Source organism: Moschus berezovskii, chromosome 27 (assembly GCF_049115385.1).
Source record: "Moschus berezovskii isolate FMDL1 chromosome 27, NW_MosBer_1.0, whole genome shotgun sequence".
In the NCBI taxonomy this organism is placed as follows: Eukaryota; Metazoa; Chordata; class Mammalia; order Artiodactyla; family Moschidae; genus Moschus; species Moschus berezovskii.
This window is the reverse complement of record NC_142486.1, coordinates 38852237-38870020: the sequence shown is the minus strand read 5'-3', so window position 1 is coordinate 38870020 and position 17784 is coordinate 38852237. Positions and strand designations below refer to the sequence as shown.

The 17784-nt window shown below is 52.8% G+C and overlaps 1 long non-coding RNA gene across 2 annotated transcripts; it reads right to left on the bottom strand.

Annotated features, from left to right (window-relative positions):
- Positions 1-5780: 5780 nt before the first annotated feature.
- Positions 5781-14776, bottom strand: LOC129545333 (uncharacterized). Of its 2 annotated transcripts, XR_016036557.1 has the most exons (4): positions 14458-14776; positions 12116-12703; positions 9725-9805; positions 5781-7779 (listed from the first exon to the last, which is right to left on the bottom strand). It is a non-coding gene; the product is annotated as an uncharacterized LOC129545333 (long non-coding RNA). The 2 variants fall into 2 exon arrangements; XR_016036558.1 differs by lacking the exon at positions 9725-9805 and having other exon boundaries at positions 12050-12703; positions 14458-14775.
- Between the last annotated feature and the right edge of the window lie 3008 nt (positions 14777-17784).

Below are 17784 nucleotides of genomic sequence, written 5' to 3'. Positions count from 1 at the left end.
GCGGCGAGGGGAGGGAGGCGGGCGGGAGGGGCGGGAGGGAGGTCTCTCCGGCCTGCCTCCCCGGGCGTGTGTATGTGTGCGTGTGTGTGTCTGTGTGTGTGTGTGTTTGCAGCTGATCAGATGTCTGTTTCAAGGCGGGAAACAGCTGGTGAAAACTCAGCACTCCCCCGGCCTCCTTCCGCGGAGTAAGGAATTGCATGTAAACAAAGGACTATTTGCAGCGCCCCCCGGGCGGCGCGAGGCCGGGGCGAGAGGGGCGCGGGCCCCCGGGGGTGGGTGGTGGCCCCAGTCTGCTGGCCACCCCCAGCCCAGCTCCGGGTGCGGGGGCCGCGGGCGGCCTTGGGGGCGCGGCGTGAATGGAGCGAGCTGCGGCCGAGCTACATGCGCCACTATGGGTGATGAGGTCCATCAGCTGACAGGTTGGCAAGCGTAGCAAAAAAAAAAAAGAAACGGCCAGCCACAGCGAGGGAGCCCAGCTTGTGCGCCCGGGGTCCGACGGGGACTGCCCGGTACAGGGTCTGCGCCCTCGAAGACCCTCGGGGGGAGGGAGCGCGCTGCTGGGCCCGGCGAAGGCGAAGGCGGCCTGGGGTGCTGCTCGGGGCTTTTTTTTTTTTTTTTTTTTTCTTTTTTACGGTTGCAACTGCTCCGAGAGGAGCCGCTCTGGCGCGCTCCCTCCAAGCCCAGGGCCCCCTGGAAACTTGCGTCACAGCCACCGCTTCCCACATGGAACTTGGGGCCGACTTCAGAGGCCGAGCGGCCCCCTCCCTCACTCCCTCCCTGCCCAGCTGCCCGCCGCTGGCCGCTCGGCCTGGGCTCCGGAACCTGGGAATCCCGGAGCCGGGGAGGGGAGGGCAAAGGTGGGGCGCGCCGGGCGCCTCAGATCCTGGGGCTGCCTTAGGCAGCAGGGGCCCGGGCGGGGAGGGAGGGGTGGAGGCGAGCCAGGACAGCAGCAGCCCCGGAGGCCGGCTGCCGGCGCGGCCCGGAGGTTCGGTGGCTGCTGCGGGTCGCCTCCCGTCCCCGCTTCTCTTTAGCCCTCCGCCGGGAGGCTGGACAGCGAGAGGCCCGCGGAAACTTGGCCTGGGCAGGCGGAAGGCTGCAGCTGCCCATTCGTGGCGAAGCCAGGGCGAGACTTGCTCCCCCGGCAGGGTGCGCTCTCTACCAAGGGTGAAGGCCTGGGGCGGAGGAGGGAAGGACTCCTGGCCGGCGAGCTTCCGTCCCCCCCTTCCCGCGTCCCCTCCCCCGGCTCCGGGAGGTTGGCCCCTGGCTCAGGAAGACCGCGCCTGCCTTGGAATGTCCTTTCTCCTGCCCACCGCCTCTCCCAATCCCATCCGCCTTCCAGGTTCCCGCCCAGATCGCGCCTCGCGATTGAAACCCTCTTAATAACAAGGATTACTGTTATTATTAGGAAATGTTATTGGTTTTAGATATTCGGAGCCCCTTGTAGAGGCCTGGCAGTTTTGCCTGAATGTTTTGCAATCCTTCAAGTCAGCTGTTGGGTAACATCGGGGGTCCCTGGGAGGCTTCACTGCGGGAGCAGGAAGGATGGCATCAGGGGACAATAGAGGATGCAGGGCCACTTAACTGTGTACAGTGAGCAGCGTCCACAGTGCCTGGTGAATGAATGCAGGAGAGCTGGGGGAAATGCTTCCACCCCTCGCTCTGTCTTCTTCAGAAATCCCTTGACCCAGCCGGAGCCTGGTTCCCTGGGCACACTGTCACTCCAATTGGCCTCCCCATTTCTGCCAAAGGCACCTTCTCTTCTAGGGCCCCCTCTTGTCTCCGATGCACAAAACCACAACCCCTGGCACAAACCCACGCCCCTGGCTCAGCTGCCCCCACACCTGAAATACCACTGCCCCCACCACCCACCCAACTCTTTCCCGTCACCTGCTTCATGACAGTAGCATGAGAATTCCCCAAACTCTGGGCTGGTTTTTTTCTTTTTGGGTGTGTTGGGTCTTTGTCGCAGCCAGTGGGCTTCTCTAGTTGTGGTACCTCGGCTTAGTTGCCTGACCAAGGGTCAAACCTGTATCCCTTGCATTGAAAGGCGAATTCTTTACCCCTGGACCACCAAAGAAGTTCCTCCAGGCTATTTTTCATTCCCTGGAGGCTCTGTAGACCCCCTTTAGTCTGACCCTTTCTTACTCCCTTCCCGACTCCTAAATTCCGGCCGCTGTGCCCTCTAGAGTTCTCAGAGGGTGTTCCGCAAAATCACTTTGATCCTTGGACCTTCCCCCTCCCCTTCTTACTCTAAATTAGGCATCAGCAAACTTTCTTTAAAGGGAATGTAAAAGTTATTTGCACGTGGAATCTAAAATATGACACAAATGACCATATCTAAGAAACAGAAACACACACAGAGAGAACAGACTCACGGTTGCCAAAGAGGGAGGAGGAATGGAGTGGGAGTTGAGGATTAACAGATGAAAACTATTATATATAGGATGAATTAGCAACAAGGTTCTAGTGTATAGCACAGTATTCAATATCCTGTGATAAATCTTAATGGAAAAGAATATAAATATATACATATTAAAAACTCAATCACTTCGCTATACAGCAAAAATTAATGCAATGTTGTAAATCAACTACACTTCAACAAAAATTTTTTTTTAATATTTGTATTGGTTTCCTATTGCTACTATAACAAATTACCACAAACTTAGTGACTTAAAACAGCACAAGGGAATTACTTGCTGGTCCAGTGGTTAGGAATCTGCACTTGCACGGTCATGGCCTGAGTTCAATCCCGGGTTCCTGGTCGAGGTAACTGAGATCCTGCAAGCTGCATGGTGCAGCCAATTAAAAATGTGTGTGTGTGTGTACTTTCTGGAGGTCAGACATCCAAATGGGTTGTATTTGGCTAAAACCAAGGTGCCAGCAGGGCTGCATTTCTTCTGAAGGCTCTAGGGTAGGAAGGGGAATCCATTTCCTTACCTTTTCCAGCTTCTAGTGGTTGCCCGCCCCTTCTTGGCTCCCAGCCCCTTCTATCTTCAGAATGTATCACTCCAACTTCTTCAGTCATCACATCTTCTTATGCGACTCTGACTGCCCCCCCCCAGCTTATAGATGACCTTGGGCCCAAGCAGATAATCAAGAATAATTTTCCCATCTCAAGATCCTTAACTTAATTATATCTTCAAAGTCCCTTTTGCCATAGAAGGTACCTTATTCACAGGTTCCACAGATTAGGACACGAACACCTTGGGGAAATCATTTTTCTGTCTACCATACAATCTCAGTTCATACAAAACCTGGCAGAGTTTACAGTATGCTCCATCAGAAGGTGAAAACCATCACCTTTTTGGATAAATTCTGATCTATTCAAACAACTGCATATTATTCAGCCTTAAAAAGGAATGAAGTTCTGATATATGCTACAGCCTGGCTGAACCTTGAAAACACGGTGTGAAGTGAAAGTCAGATACGAAAAGCCACACGTCGTATGACTCCACTTCTATGAATGATCGACAGTAGGCAAACGCATTGAGACAGAAAGTAGATTAGAGGTTACCAAGGGCGGCGGGAGGGGAGATGGGGAGTTATTGCTTAATAATGGGTATGGAGTTTCTGTTTCGGGTGATGGAAACTTTTGGAAATAGTGGTGGTGTTTGCGCAATATCATAAATGTAATTAATGAGACTGAATTGTGCACTTTAAAACAGCAAAGTTACCATTTAGGTGGACACACAAAAATTAGAAACTGGTAAATTTTACGTTATATGTATTTTACCACAGTTTTTTTTAAAAGTTTAAAAAAGAAATAAAAAAGATGAGTGGTCTGGATTTGACTTGTGGGTGATAGTTTGCCTGACTCCATAGGTTTGGGGAGGGGGGTTGCTGCAAGCCCTTGTCTTCTCCCTTTCCTCCTTCTCCAGTTTAGGTTTCATAGCTCAGCAATCTAATCATCTTGCATGCATGCTCCCTTCCAAGTCCAGCCCTCCACCTGTCCTGCCCCTGCCCCTACCCCAGGATCTGAACAGCGCTGGGAAAAGGAAATCCCAGCATCTTTTAAATGCTGGACCAAGCTACTCAAGTGGCTCCTTTGCGTGGCTGGCCATCCCCTCATATGGCCCTGGTCCCTCCTCCCTCCCTTCCCAAGGCTCCTCTGCCTCCCCGCTGGTATCTGAAATCTGCTATCCAGCCAGCACCTAGATGTGGGTCCATGTTCTGTCGGTGCCTGGAGAACCCCTCCACGTGTATTCTTCAAAGATGTCTCTCCAGCAACTGTCCCCCCTCCTGCATCCTTCCCTCCTGCTCGCTACTGGCTCATTCCCACGTGGAGAACAAGCCATCTTTATTCCCATTTAAAAATGGCGGAGTGTCTGGTGGTTCAGTGGTTAAGACTCCATGCTTTCACTGCCGTGGGGCTGGCTTCAATCCCTGATCAGGGAACTAAGATCCCATCAGCCCAGCAGCTCGGCCAAAAAAAAAAAAAATCAGACAATCATATATCCCCTTCCAGCTACCACACACGACTGCAAAACTCCCTGAAGTGGCTGTCTATGCTCACTTTCTCATCCTGCTCACTCCATCCAGAACCAGGACTCCATGAAAACTGTTCTTGCTGGTAACTCCAAGGAGCTCTGTTTCCTGTCTTCACTGTATCTGACTTTTTTTTTTTTTTTTTCAGTTGCCCTGTTCAGGGATCGAACCCGGGCCCCCTGCAATGGAAGCAAGGAATCCTAACCATTGACTCACCAGGGAAGTCCCTAAATGACCTTCTTGAAGTTCTTTTCTGCTTGGCATCTGAGATATCTCAGGGCCATAGTCTTCAGACCTCATCTCTGTCTACACATACTCCCCACTCTTTGGATCACAGAGTTTCAAGAAAGGACTCGAGGCCATGCAATGTGATTCAGAATCCAGGAGGTTCTGCCCCAACCCCAGCTCCTGGTGTTATCAGGGTGACCAGTCAAGTTCCTTAACCTGAATCAGCTTCCTGGTCTGTAAAACAGAGGCCACATAGTACCTAGCTTGCAGGCTGGCTGTCACAAGAAGGCACCGGCACACCTGGCTTGTCATAGCATTAATAAGCGGTATTTTCTGGTATCCCTGGGTTGCCATGGGTGACAGTGGCCAGAGGTAGCTTAGCTGGCCCGAGCAAACAGGGGAGAGGCAGAGGAGGGGCCCAGCTTTCCCCTTCCCCTGCTCAAACTTGTCACAGTGATGAGACTTCCCTGGCAGTTCAGTGGTTAAAACTCTGCACATTCAATGCAGGGGGTACGGATTCAATCCCTGGTTGGGGAACTAAGACCCCATATGCTTCGTGGCACAGCCAAAAAAAAAAAACGTCACAGTGAAAGGAAGCAAGCGTGTTGCAGGGTTCCTTTCTGTTGAACATGGTGCTCACCTGCTTTATAGCAAAGACACTCACAGGTAGGATCTGGTGTGAAAACTGGCTTGCAGACAGTTTGCCCTTTAAAAGGGAAGTCTCTGTGAAGACTGTCATCAAATAACTGCCAGTGGACAATCGGTGTTAGAAATTCAGAGGATCAGAAATGCAGATTACAGAGCTGCAGACAGCCGGCCCACCTGCAGCAGGGCTCTGGGGCTGGAGACCCCGGGGCAGACAACGCTTTAGAGAACAGGTGAGGGGAACGGACTGACTCAGCCTAGCAGAAAGAGCCAGGGGCCACAGTGTGGCCTGGGACACCTCAGAACCCCGCCCTCCTTCCTCTATATTGTCAAACCCAAGCCCAGTCAGCCCACTTCCCCCCATTCCCCTTTGCTGCCTTTCCCCCAGCCCCACCCCCAGATTCCAGGTGGGAAGAATGATGAGCAACAGGCTCTATTGATGACTGGATACAGAAGCCAGGGTCTATTCACCCAATGAAAGATTGCTCAGCGTGTAAAGGGATGAGGTACTGACACGTGGCACAACGTGGATGAACCTTGACAACGTGACGCTCAGTGAGAGAAGCCAGACACGAAACACCACACATCGTATGATTCCATTTCTATGAAGTGTCCGGAACAGGCAAATCCACAGAGGTAGAAAGTGGATTAGTGGTTGCCAGGGAATGAGGCAGAGACATTACTTTGCCAACAAAGGTCCGTCTAGTCAAGGCTATGGTTTTTCCAGTGGTCGTGTATGGATGTGAGAGTTGGACTGTGAAGAAAGCTGAGTGCTAAAGAATTGATGCTTTTGAACTGTGGTGCTGGAGAAGACTCTTGAGAGTCCCTTGGATTGCAAGGAGATCCAACCAGTCCATCCTAAAGGAAATCAGTCCTGAATATCCATAGGAAGGACTGATGTTGATGCTGAAACTCCAATACTTTGGCCACCTGATGCGAAGAACTGACTCATTTGAAAAGACCCTGATGCTGGGAAAGATTGAAGGCGGGAGGAGAAGGGGACGACAGAGGATGAGATGGTTGGATGGCATCACCAACTCAAACATGAATTTGAGTAAACTCTGGGAGTTGCTGATGGACAGGGAGGCCTGGCGTGCTGCAGTTCATGGGGTCGCAAAGAGTCAGACACGACTGAGCAACTGAACTGAACTGAAGGGAATGAGGGGGAGTCAGGGTGAAATGGAGAGTGGGTGCTAGTGGGTACAGAGTTTCTTTTGGGAGAGTGACAAAATCTTCTCAATCGATTGTGGTGATGGTTACAAAACTGGTTATATATAAAAAAACCCCACTTAATTGTACACTTTAGATGGGTGAATTATATATAATAAAGCTATTATATTAAACAGCTTTATTTCTTTAAAAAAATAGCTTGTTGACCCTGAAGATTTCCAGAAGTCCCAGGAGCCCCAGAAACCTCAGGGATCCCCTAAAACAAAAGGTTCTAGAGCATCTTTCTTCAGCCCAAGTGGGATCTGGCTGCCCTCAAGGCGCCATCAGCGCTGCCTTTCTCAGAACACACTTGCCCTCCTCTGAGGTTGGTTGGAAGCTCAGGTGAGAAACGTGAGCCCTAAGACCGTGGATTTAAACTGCAGCCGGGAGGGCGGGAGGGGGAACCATCAGCAGAGAGGCGCGGCAGGTTTCCACTCGACACAGCACCCGAGGGGCAGGGGATGGTTTTTTCTCAGTTTTAAACTTTTATCCCACATGTGCATCTAGAATACTGTTCTTCTCTTTGGAATGACGATGTACTTATCACGTAACAGATTTCCATAAATGTATTGGCTTGAAACAATACATTGAGAAGGCAATGGCACCCCACTCCAGTACCCTTGCCTGGAAAATCCCAGGGACGGGGGAGCCTGGTGGGCTGCAGTCCACAGGGTCACAAAGAGTCAGACATGACTGAGCAACTTCACTTTCACTTTTCACTTTCATGCATTGGAGAAGGCAGTGGCAACCCACTCCAGTGTTCTTGCCTGGAGAATCCCAGGGACGGGGGAGCCTGGTGGGCTGCTGTCTATGGGCCGCACAGAGTCGGACACGACTGAAGCAACATAGCAGCAGCAGCAGCATTGGCTTGAAACAGTACCATTTATCACTGCAAGATGCAGCATGGCTGGGCTCTCAGCTCAAAGTCCTGCCAGGTGAAACTGAGGTGTTGGCGGGACTGCAATCTCATCAGGGCCTTGGATGGTCTTCCAAACTCACTGGTTGTCAGCAGGATTCAGTTCCTGCGGTTGCAGGACTGAGGTCCCGTCGTCTTGTGGGTTGTCAGCTCCTGTAGACCATCCTCGAGCCCTTATCCTGTGGTCCCTCCATCTGAGGAACAGAGAGGGTCCCACACAGATTCCCTCTCTGGCTTTGAATCTCTCTAATCTCCTCTTCCACAAGCAGCTGGAGAAAACTCTTTTTTTTAAATGGCTTTGAAAAAATAAAATAAAATAAAATGGCTTTGAGTGATTAGGTCAGGCCCACTTGGATAACCTATCTCTTAGGCCACTTATAACCTAATCATAGGAGTGATGCCAGGGTCTCAGGTTCCACCCACACCCAAAGTAGGGAGTTCATGAGAGCAAAGGTTATTGGGGGTCATAGGAGAATTCTGCTGCCACAGAGGGGAGACCATGAAGGAGGTACAAAGAAAGTTAAGGAACTTCCCTCAGGAAGTATGGAGAATTGGAGATGGAGCCTGCAGCAGAAACCAGGGCCCCAACCCTAGTCCGAAGCTTTATCCTCTACACAAACATGACAGGAGCAGCGGGTGGATGGACAAGATGGCCTTTCGGGCTCCAGCTGACATTTCAGGCCCCAGCATGCTCACGTGCACACGGGGAATCCCGGCCTTCTTGGGGTTGAGGGGTGTGTATACCAGCTGTGGGAGCAGGGATGAGGCCGCATAGAAGCACAAAACCCTTGCCTGGGAGATGATCCTAAACGCTCCCAGGAAGGCAGAATTGGGGTCAGACGCCTCTGTTGGGGTTTGGAGCAAACCGCAATACCCGCCAACGCACTGGTCCCCTTTCCTAACCTAACCACAGGGAGAGTCCTGGGCCAACAAGACTGGGGTCCCCCAACCACTAGGGGGCGACCAGCACACGCGATGTTTTCTGTCGCGGCTCACCCTGACTGAGCACATCTGGGAAAACCAACTGCACATACTAGGGTGGAAGTGCTGACCACCCAGCTTCCCACACCCCTAGGGCCCCAAATCCCCAGCCACCAGGCCCGGACCTCCAGATGCCCGCTTCCTTCTAACAGGCTGATCTGATTCACTTTGCTCCCAAGCGAACCCTTGACAAGGGGGCTGGAGCCCACCTGTGATGTGTCCCCTGTCCCCTCTCTCTGGTCCCACCCTCCCATTCCATGTTTCCAGGCCCGACACTGCAGCCTGTGGTGGGGAGCCTCCTGCCTTCTCTTCTCTTCCTCCACCAGCTCGCCCTGTCCAGGCCCCCCCACCCCCCACCCCTGGGAAATGTTCCTTTGCTGCTTTGCAACATGTCGACAAGGAGGAGCCAGGTTGTCTGCTTTGATTGGATGCATCCCCATTATAAAAACTCAGTGAATGGCCATCCTGGCTGGACTTTCCATTTTAGACAGCAGTGTCTGGCTGACCACTTCCTCAGTTGGTTGTAAGCCGTCAGGGCAGTTACAACAATCCCACCAGGAGCCTGGGTCTCAGCACAGCAGTAAAGGGGGACCAGGGGTGCAGGGGGAGGGAAGGACGGGGCCCCTGGGCCTCTGGTCAATATAAAGGAGGCTACCAAGGGAACCGTGGCCGGAGGGAATGAAGGGTCAGCAGAGGCACCACAGGAAACCAGGAGGGAGCATTTGGGGTTCAGAAGGAAAGCAGGAAGCAGGACAATCAGGGAGGACTAGTGGGGTGCTGCTGAGCTGAAGAGGCTGTCCAGTCTCCCTCTGGGGCGCAGGCTCTCCTCTGAAGGAGTGGACAGAGATGGGGAGAGAAGGCAGGATGTCCAGCCCCATCTGAGGATGGGAACTACCAGGCCAGGGGAGGGATGGACGCCTGCTCTGATGAGAAAGCAGACCTGGGTGGGCTTCGTTGGGGGAAGCTGATGGGAAACAGGAGGAGCTCTCCCTGGGGAGGGGGGCTCAGCGTACCAGGAGGCCCCTGTGTATGTGGGCACGAGCAGTCTGGGCCGCGCATGTGCCCGACACCTGCTGCTCTGGCAGCTTTACCTGCATCCCCCTTTTCTTCCTCACTATGGACCCCTAATCCTATTATTCCCTGGGGACTTGCCAGGGTTACCTGGCCAGTCTGCAACAGTGTCTGGCTCCCTTCAGGCTCCTATCAATGACCTTGCTGTGATCGTCCCCAGAACAGCCTTCAGGCTGAGAACTCACTCACCTGGTCCCGGTGGTCTGGCCCTGCCCAGGTAAGGCCAGGTGCAAGAGGGGAGCTGAGTGATGTGGAGGGCAAGAACCCCATCTGCTGAAACGACAGGGCAGGTTTACGGTGATACAGAACCCACGTGCTGTGGATGAGAGTCAGGGCCCAGACAGCCAAGGGAAGGAGCAACTCCTAAGGGTCAGGGAGGGCTTTGGCTTCAAGTCCGGGTGGACAGGGAAAAAGAAGGCGAGCAAGCTCCCTGGAGTGGAAGCTGGCTGGAGCGAAGGAAGGGTTCCGGGTGGCATTCTCCTCCCTCAGCCTCTCCGGACCATGCGCCCATGACACGTGCAGCCGTGCTGCTCCCACCAGCACGCTGGGGGTTAACGTCTGTCTGGTGCAGTGACCACAGCGGCAGGCTGTGATGCCAGTAACGCAGAAGCTGAAATTTGAGAAGCAGAGGGGAGAGGGGCAGGGCTGGGAAAGGCTTAGCGGCAGAGAGAAGAGAGGGTTTCCCTGGCAGGAGCTGCAGCTCCACTCCAGCTGCCAGAAAGGACCCTCCCTCCACCCCCATCCCCTCTCTGCATCACCGCCCCCCTGCCCTAGGCTGCGGGCTGTGGCGCCCACTCAAGGTGGTCCATGGTGGGCCAGCCTCCGAGCCCTTGGGCCACGGGGCTGCGGATCCGGGGAAGGATGGAGGGTGTGCCCAGGCAGCCAGCGGAGAATGCGTGAGGCCCTACCCGGCGCTGCCGGAAGCGCTGGGTGGGGAGCAGGCCAGGGGCAGAGTGAAGAGGAGGAGGACTGGAGGTCCCTAGGGGCCCGACCTCAGAGGCCTGGCCTTGACTCCCTGCTCCTTGGGCAGGACTGAGTCATGGGAGACACACGAAGCTCCCCACCCCCTCCCCGGCCCACTGCCAGGCTGCCCCTGCCCTGAGGACCGACCTCAAGTTCTTCCCAAGCATGTGCGAGGTGCTGGGCACAGTGCGAGCCACTCATCTCCCTGCCCTTAGTCAGTCCCACAGAATTTCGGCGGGTCTGTTATTGTGACCCCCATCACAGATGAGCAGACGGAAGCTCAGAGAAGCTCAGGAACTTGCCAGAAACCACACAGCCAGAGTGGCAAAGCTGACTCAAACCTGGGATATCTAATAGCAGTAACCTACCATGCCACGCTCCTGAGAATGAGAAAGGAACAAAGTCCACCAGAAGGTGACCCAGGGCTGCACGCCAAATCCAGGAAAGCAAGAGACGTAAGGCAGCCCAGGAACCCCAGGAAAGAGGCCGCAGGTGAATGAAGGGGGCAGCCACGTTTGGGGCTTGTACTCCACAAGGTGGTGCAAACAGCATCTGGAGGGAGCAGGGCCGGGTCTGGGCCAGCCTGGATCCATAGATGTTGATGCTATGGCCACAGGGACCTCTCTAAGGCACATCCCTTGGAGCCGCTGGATCACCACTGAGCAGGTGACCCACTCACCGTGACAGATCACAGAGGACTTCTGGGACTTCGGGTGTGCATGGCCCTTGTTTGAAGTGTCAGCAGCATCTACTGTGCAGTTACCGTGGGCAAAGCCCTGCTAAATACAGGCAGAAGCACCGGGGTCTGCTGACCAGGAGGCAGGAGGGTCCTGACTCCATGGCTTCCAGCCATGACGTGACCTTGGCTCACCTCTCTGAGCCTCGGCTTCCTCACCTGCAGGAGGGGGATCGGGTCAGCACTGAAACAGGGCTGCTTTGAGGATTAAATGAGGTATTTGTCAAAAAAACACTTAGACTGGAGAAACCTCATCTTTACAAAAAGTTGTCCATGCATGTTCCTAGCAGCATTATTCACGAAAAGTGGAAACAACTGGAATGTCCTCTGATGGATAGATGGATAAATCAATGCTGATCCATTCAGACAGTGGAATATTATTCACCCATTAAAAAGGAATGAGGTGGATGAACCTTGAAAACACGGTGCTCAGTGAAAAAAGCTAGATACAAAGGACCACATATTACAGGACTCTGTTTATATGAAATGTCCAAAGCAGGCAAATCTGTAGAGTCAGAAAGCAGACTAATGATTGCCAGTGGCTGGGGGTGGGGAAGGAGAGGAATGGGGAGTGACTGCTAATGTATTCAGGGTTCTGTTTTGTTTTAAATCAATGTAGGGGCGGGTTGTGCCATACAGCTAACAGGATTTTAGTTCCCAAACCAGAGACTGATCCCAGGCTCTGTGCAGTCAAAGCACAGAGTCCCAATCACTGGACCACCAGAAAATTCCCCAAATCAATTTTAAAAAACCAAAAAAAACTAGTTTTAAGTTCACAGCAGTATTGGGCAAAGATTCAGAGATTTTCCACTTACCCCCTGCCCTGAGGTGTGCACAGCCTCCCCCACGATCAATCCCCACAGGAATGGTGCACGTCTTACCGTTGATGAATCTGCTGGGCTTCCTTTGGGGGAATGATAAAAACGTTCTGGAATTAGATGCTAGAGATGGATGCATAGCTCTGTGAATACATTAAAATCCACTGGATTGTAAATTTAATTTTTTACATGTACAAACTGCTTTGTTTATTTATTTTTGGCTGTGTTGGGTTTTGTTGCTGTGCAGGCTTTTCTGTAGTTGCAGGGGGAGGGCGCCTCTCTAATCACAGTGTGCGGGCTTCTCAGTGCAGTGGCTTCTCTTATTGCGGAGCACAGGCTCGAGGTGCACACGGCCTCAGCAGTTGCAACTTGCTGGCTCTTAGGGAACGAGGGCTTCAGTAGTTGCGGCCCAGGGGCCCAGTTGCTCCATAGCGTGTGGAATCTTCCTGGACCAGGGATCGAACCTGTGGCCCTGCATTAGCAGGCGGATTCTTTACCCACCGTGCCACCAGGGAAGTCCTGGATTGTCCATCTTAAAGAGGCGACTTTTAAGGTATGTGAGTTATACCTCAGTTTTTAAAAAGCACTTAGTACGAAATCAGAAAATGTAGCTCTCGTTACTATGTTCTTCAACTTCAGAGACTCCTTCGTCTAATGAAAGAGACAGATGAACACGTTGAAAAACCTTAGAGAAGAGAGCCAGCAGTCTGGGATGCCTGTCCTAGAGTCAGGCTCAGGGCACATAGGACGCGGATGAGGGATGGATGCGGGAGCCCCCCCATTGCTGAAGGGGCTGATGTGGGGATAAGCTCCACACAGGAGTACCAAGCCCACCGTGTCCAGAGGAGAATAACCGTGAGTGCAGGAGGCTGGCAGGGATCTGAGGAGGTAGCATTTGGACTCAAGTCCTTGAGTCGGAGGATGTGGGTGGTTTGGTGGGGATGAGCAGACGCCCAGATGTGTGGCGTCCCAGAGGGATGCTGGGAGGCAGGGCTGGCAGGAGTGGAGGGTGCTGAGCTCAGGGTGGGGTGGGGTGGGGGCACACTCTGTGGAGCATGTTCTGTGCCCCAGCAGATTCTGGGAGGGGCTGCACTTCACAAATAGCTGCAAAAAGCTTACAGGAGGCCGGCCCTTTGCCCTCCCAGAACCTCCAGGTTTCTCTTGAAGCCTCCAAGAGGTTCTGACTACTCTGGGCACCGGGTTTCCTCTTTTGAGGAGCCCCGGGCCTGGGTTCCCCTTCTGAGCCATCCCCTCAGGTCCCCGGGTTCCAGGAGAGACAGGATAGGAGACGGGTGAGCCTGGGTCCCGCCCTTCCACACACACACATACACACACCCCAACCCAGTCAAATGACCAGGCAGGCTTATGCTGCACAGGGAGGGACGGATCGTCACTCCCAGGAGTGAGCCTGGGCCCCTCCTCCAGCCCCTGGTGGAGCTGAGGGCACAGTGAGGCGACTCCCAGGGGCAGGCTTGAGCCTGCCGGCCCGGCCCGCAGGTGACACCCACCCACTTCTCTCCCCAGCCCTTTCCTGTCCCTCCTGCCTCTACCCTCTGCCCAGTATAGTCCCTAACCCAGGGAGAAGCCAGACAGTACAAAATTCCTTGGAGAACAGAAAGGAGCCTGCATGCTCACTCCCACATACATACACACACACACACGCGCGCGCGCACACACACCATCCTTTCAGCCCACAGAGCAGACCACAGAGCACCTAGATTCAGGGCAGAGAAAAGCACCAAGGTCACTCAGCTCTGTGTCTTCTCCAGGCCAGGCAGGTGCCAGAGGATCTGCAGGCATGGTCTCCATCAATCCCAAAAAGAATCCGATGAGATTTCATAGATGAAGAAAATGAGCTAGTGAGAGCTTAGAGAATCTACCCAGTGGGACACCCCAGTAGGTGAGGGCCATAAGGCCGAGCACATTGCCTGGCAGAAATCCCAGATGCCAGTCCTGTGGGGAGAGCTCACAGAGTGTGGCTTCTGCCCATCCCCTGGCACTGGCTCCTTTGGGGGACCACCCCAACTCCCACTTTCTCTGTGTGGCTCTCGGGGTGTCAGCCATGCACTGGGGCGAGCTCCTGACCCGGACCTGTCCCATCCAAGTGTCCAACATGAGCTGGGTCCCAGCTGAGCCAGTGAGGGGCAAGCCGAGGGTCTCGCTGGAGCCCCAGGGAGAGGCAAGCTGGGAGTTTGCCTGAGTGAAGCCACACCAGACACTGGGCCAGGAGACGCAAGCCCGTGTCCCAGGGCCACTGACAGCATGGGACCAGCTAGGCCCTCAGCCTTTGCTGTTACATGAGCTTTTAAGCATCTGGTCTTTGAAGGAGGGCCCCAAGCTGCCCTGCCCCCTTAGGGGCTCTGGTGGCTGAAGGGCTGGGACAAGGCTGGGGACGGGGGCCTCACCTCTCTCCCAGAATCCTGGGTGGGGGAGCGTGGGACCCTGGCAGCCTCTTCCTCTTTGGCTCCCTCACTCGCTTTGACCTTCAAAGCTGACATCTGCCTGCAAGACTCCATCTCTCCTCCTGGAATTCAGCCTCCAGATGTCGGATCCGAGTCGGCGGCCGGCGGCAGCAGTGGCTGCCTGCCTCCCCCCAGAGTGAATCAGCCACATTCCAAAGGTGCGAACACAGACGCCGCGCCCTCGGCAGCCTGGGGCTGCAGACTTCCTCCCGAGGCCCGCCCGGCCCCTGCTCCCCTCCCTGCCCGCCTCTTCCCAGCCAAACCGGGCTTTGGGCTTCCTTTCCAGAGACATTCTCCTGGAAAGGGAACAGAGAAAAGAAAGCCACTGGGGCTGGGAGGCACCCCAACCCGCCCTGCTGGCTCTCTCCCCTGCAGGGAGTGCGGACCCCAACCCGGCGCCCCGGCTGTTATCAGTACTTGCTGTTCATTCACGCTGCGGGAATTTACTGAGCTCCTACTACAGAGCAAGCAAGAGAGCAGTAAGCCCCTGACTATTCGGAACCAGACCCAGCAAGAGTCAGAATCAGCTCCACAGATAGACAACAATTCCAAGTGCGGGAAGAAAGAAGGGACTGAGACAGCACATGTGACAAAGGGAGGGTCTCTCTCAGGAATCATGTGTAAGCTGAGGCCTGAAGGATGAACGGAAACCTTATCTACAGAGTTAATTTTCTGTGTCCCGAGAACTACAGCAAAGCAACCCCAAAGAATGTCTCTCGATTCCTCAGAAAGTTTTTGAGTCCTTGTATTCAACCTAACAGAAGCAGAAGATATTAAGAAGAGGTGGCAAGAATACACAGAAGAACTGTACCAAAAAGATCTTCATGATGGCATGATCACTCACCTGGAGCCAGACATCTTGGAATGTGAAGTCAAGTGGGCCTTAGAGAGCATCACTACGAACAAAGCTAGTGGAGGTGATGGAATTCCAATTGAGCTATTTCAAATCCTGAAAGATGATGCTGTGAAAGTGCTGCACTCAATATGCCAGCAAATTTGGAAAACTCAGCAGTGGCCACATGACTGGAAAAGGTCAGTCTTCATTCCAATCCCAAAGAAAGGCAATGCCAAAGAATGCTCAAACTACCGCACAATTGCAGTCATCTCACATGCTAGTAAAGTCATGCTCAAAATTCTCCAAGCCAGGCTTCAGCAATATGTGAACTGTGAACTTCCAGATGTTCAAGCAGGTTTTAGAAAAGGCAGAGGAACCAGAGATCAAATAGCCAACATCCGCTGGATCATGGAGAAACAAGAGAGTTCCAGAAAAACATCTATTTCTGCTTCATTGACTATGCCAAAGCCTTTGACTGTGTGGGTCACAATAAACTGTGGAACATTCTGAAAGAGATGGGAATACAAGACCACCTGACCTGCCTCTTGAGAAACCTGTATGCAGGTCAGGAAGCAACAGTTAGAACTGGTCATGGGACAACAGACTGGTTCCAAATAGGAACAGGAGTACATCAAGGTTGTATATTGTCACCCTGCTTATTTAACTTATATGCAGAGTACATCATGAGGAACGCTGGGCTGGAAGAAGCACAAGCTGGAATCAAGATTGCTGGGAGAAATATCAATAACCTCAGATATGCAGATGACACCACCCTTATGGCAGAAAGTGAAGAGGAATTAAAAAGCGTCTTGATGAAAGTGAAAGAGGAGAGTGAAAAGTTTGGCTTGAAGCTCAACATTCAGAAAACGAAGATCATGGCATCTGGTCCCATCAGTTCATGGGAAATAGATGGGGAAACAGTGGAAGCAGTGTCAGGCTTTATTTTTTTGGGCTCCAAAATCACTGCAGATGCTGATTGCAGCCATGAAATTAAAAGACGCTTACTCCTTGGAAGGAAAGTTATGACCAACCTAGATAGTATATTAAAAAGCAGAGACATTACTTTGCCAACCAAGGTCCGTCTAGTCAAGGCTATGGTTTTTCCCGTGGTCATGTATGGATGTGAGAGTTGGACTGTAAAGAAAGCTGATCACCGAAGAATTGATGCTTTTGAACTGTGGTGCTGGAGAAGACTCTTGAGAGTCCTTTGGACTGCAAGGAGATCCAACCAGTCCATTCTAGAGATCAATCCTGGGTGTTCATTGGAAGGACTGATGCTAAAGCTGAAACTGCAATACTTTGGCCACCTCATGCGATGAGTTGACTCACTGGAAAAGACTCTGATGCTAGGAGGGATTGGGGGTGGGAGGAGACGGGGACGACAGAGAATGAGATGGCTGGATGGCATCACCGACTCGATGGACATGAGTTTGAGTGAACTCCGGGAGTTGGTGATGGACAGGGAGGCCTGGCGTGCTGTGATTCATGGGGTCGCAAAGAGTCGGACACGACTGAGCGACTGAACTGAACTGAACTGATTCATGCCTTCTGTCAGCATTGATGCAGGGAAGTCTGGCTAATTATTCTTATTTTTTTTTGACCACGCTGTGTGGCATGTGGGATCGTAGTTTCCCAACCAGGGAGCAAACTCGAGTCCCCAGCACTGGAAACGCAGAGTGTTAACCACTGTACCCCCAGTGAATGCTCCTGGCTAGTTCTTTTTTTTTTTTAATAAAAGCTTTATTGCAATGTAAGTCACATAGTATAACACTTACCTATACATTTCAGTGATTTTTCAGTATTTCAATTTTAGAATATTTTCATCACCCTCAAAGATACCCTGCACTGCTTACCAGTTACCCACCCCACCCCACCCTCTGCCCCAAGCCTCTGGCAACCACTCACCTATTCACTAGCTATGGATTGGCCTATTCTGAACGTTTCAGAGCAAAGGAATCATATGGTATGTGGTCTTTTGTGTCTGGCTTCTTTTGCTGAAAGAAGTGATGTCATTCATCCACATGGTAGCCTGGGTCAGTACTTCAGTGTGTTACTGGCTGAGTAACATTCCAGTTTGCTTATCCATTCATCTGCTGATGGACCTTCGGGCTGTTTCTGCCTTTTGACTGTGGTGAATGACGCTGCTGTGAATATCTGTGTACAGGTTTTTCGTGGACGTGTGTTTTCTCTTGGGTGCACACCTGGGACTGAAGTCGCCAGGTCAAATGGCGACTCTGTCCTGAGGAACTGCCGGTGGCCACACCACCTGATACGCCCAACATGCCCACTAGCAGTGGGAGAACGTTCCAGTTCCTCCCTCTCTTCCTCAACACTGGTTGTTGCCCCTCTTTGTTTGTGACCACCATCTGCTCAGTACCCACTGGGGTACCGAGCTGCACCCCCATTTCTTTCATGACTGCACTGTCCCACTCCCT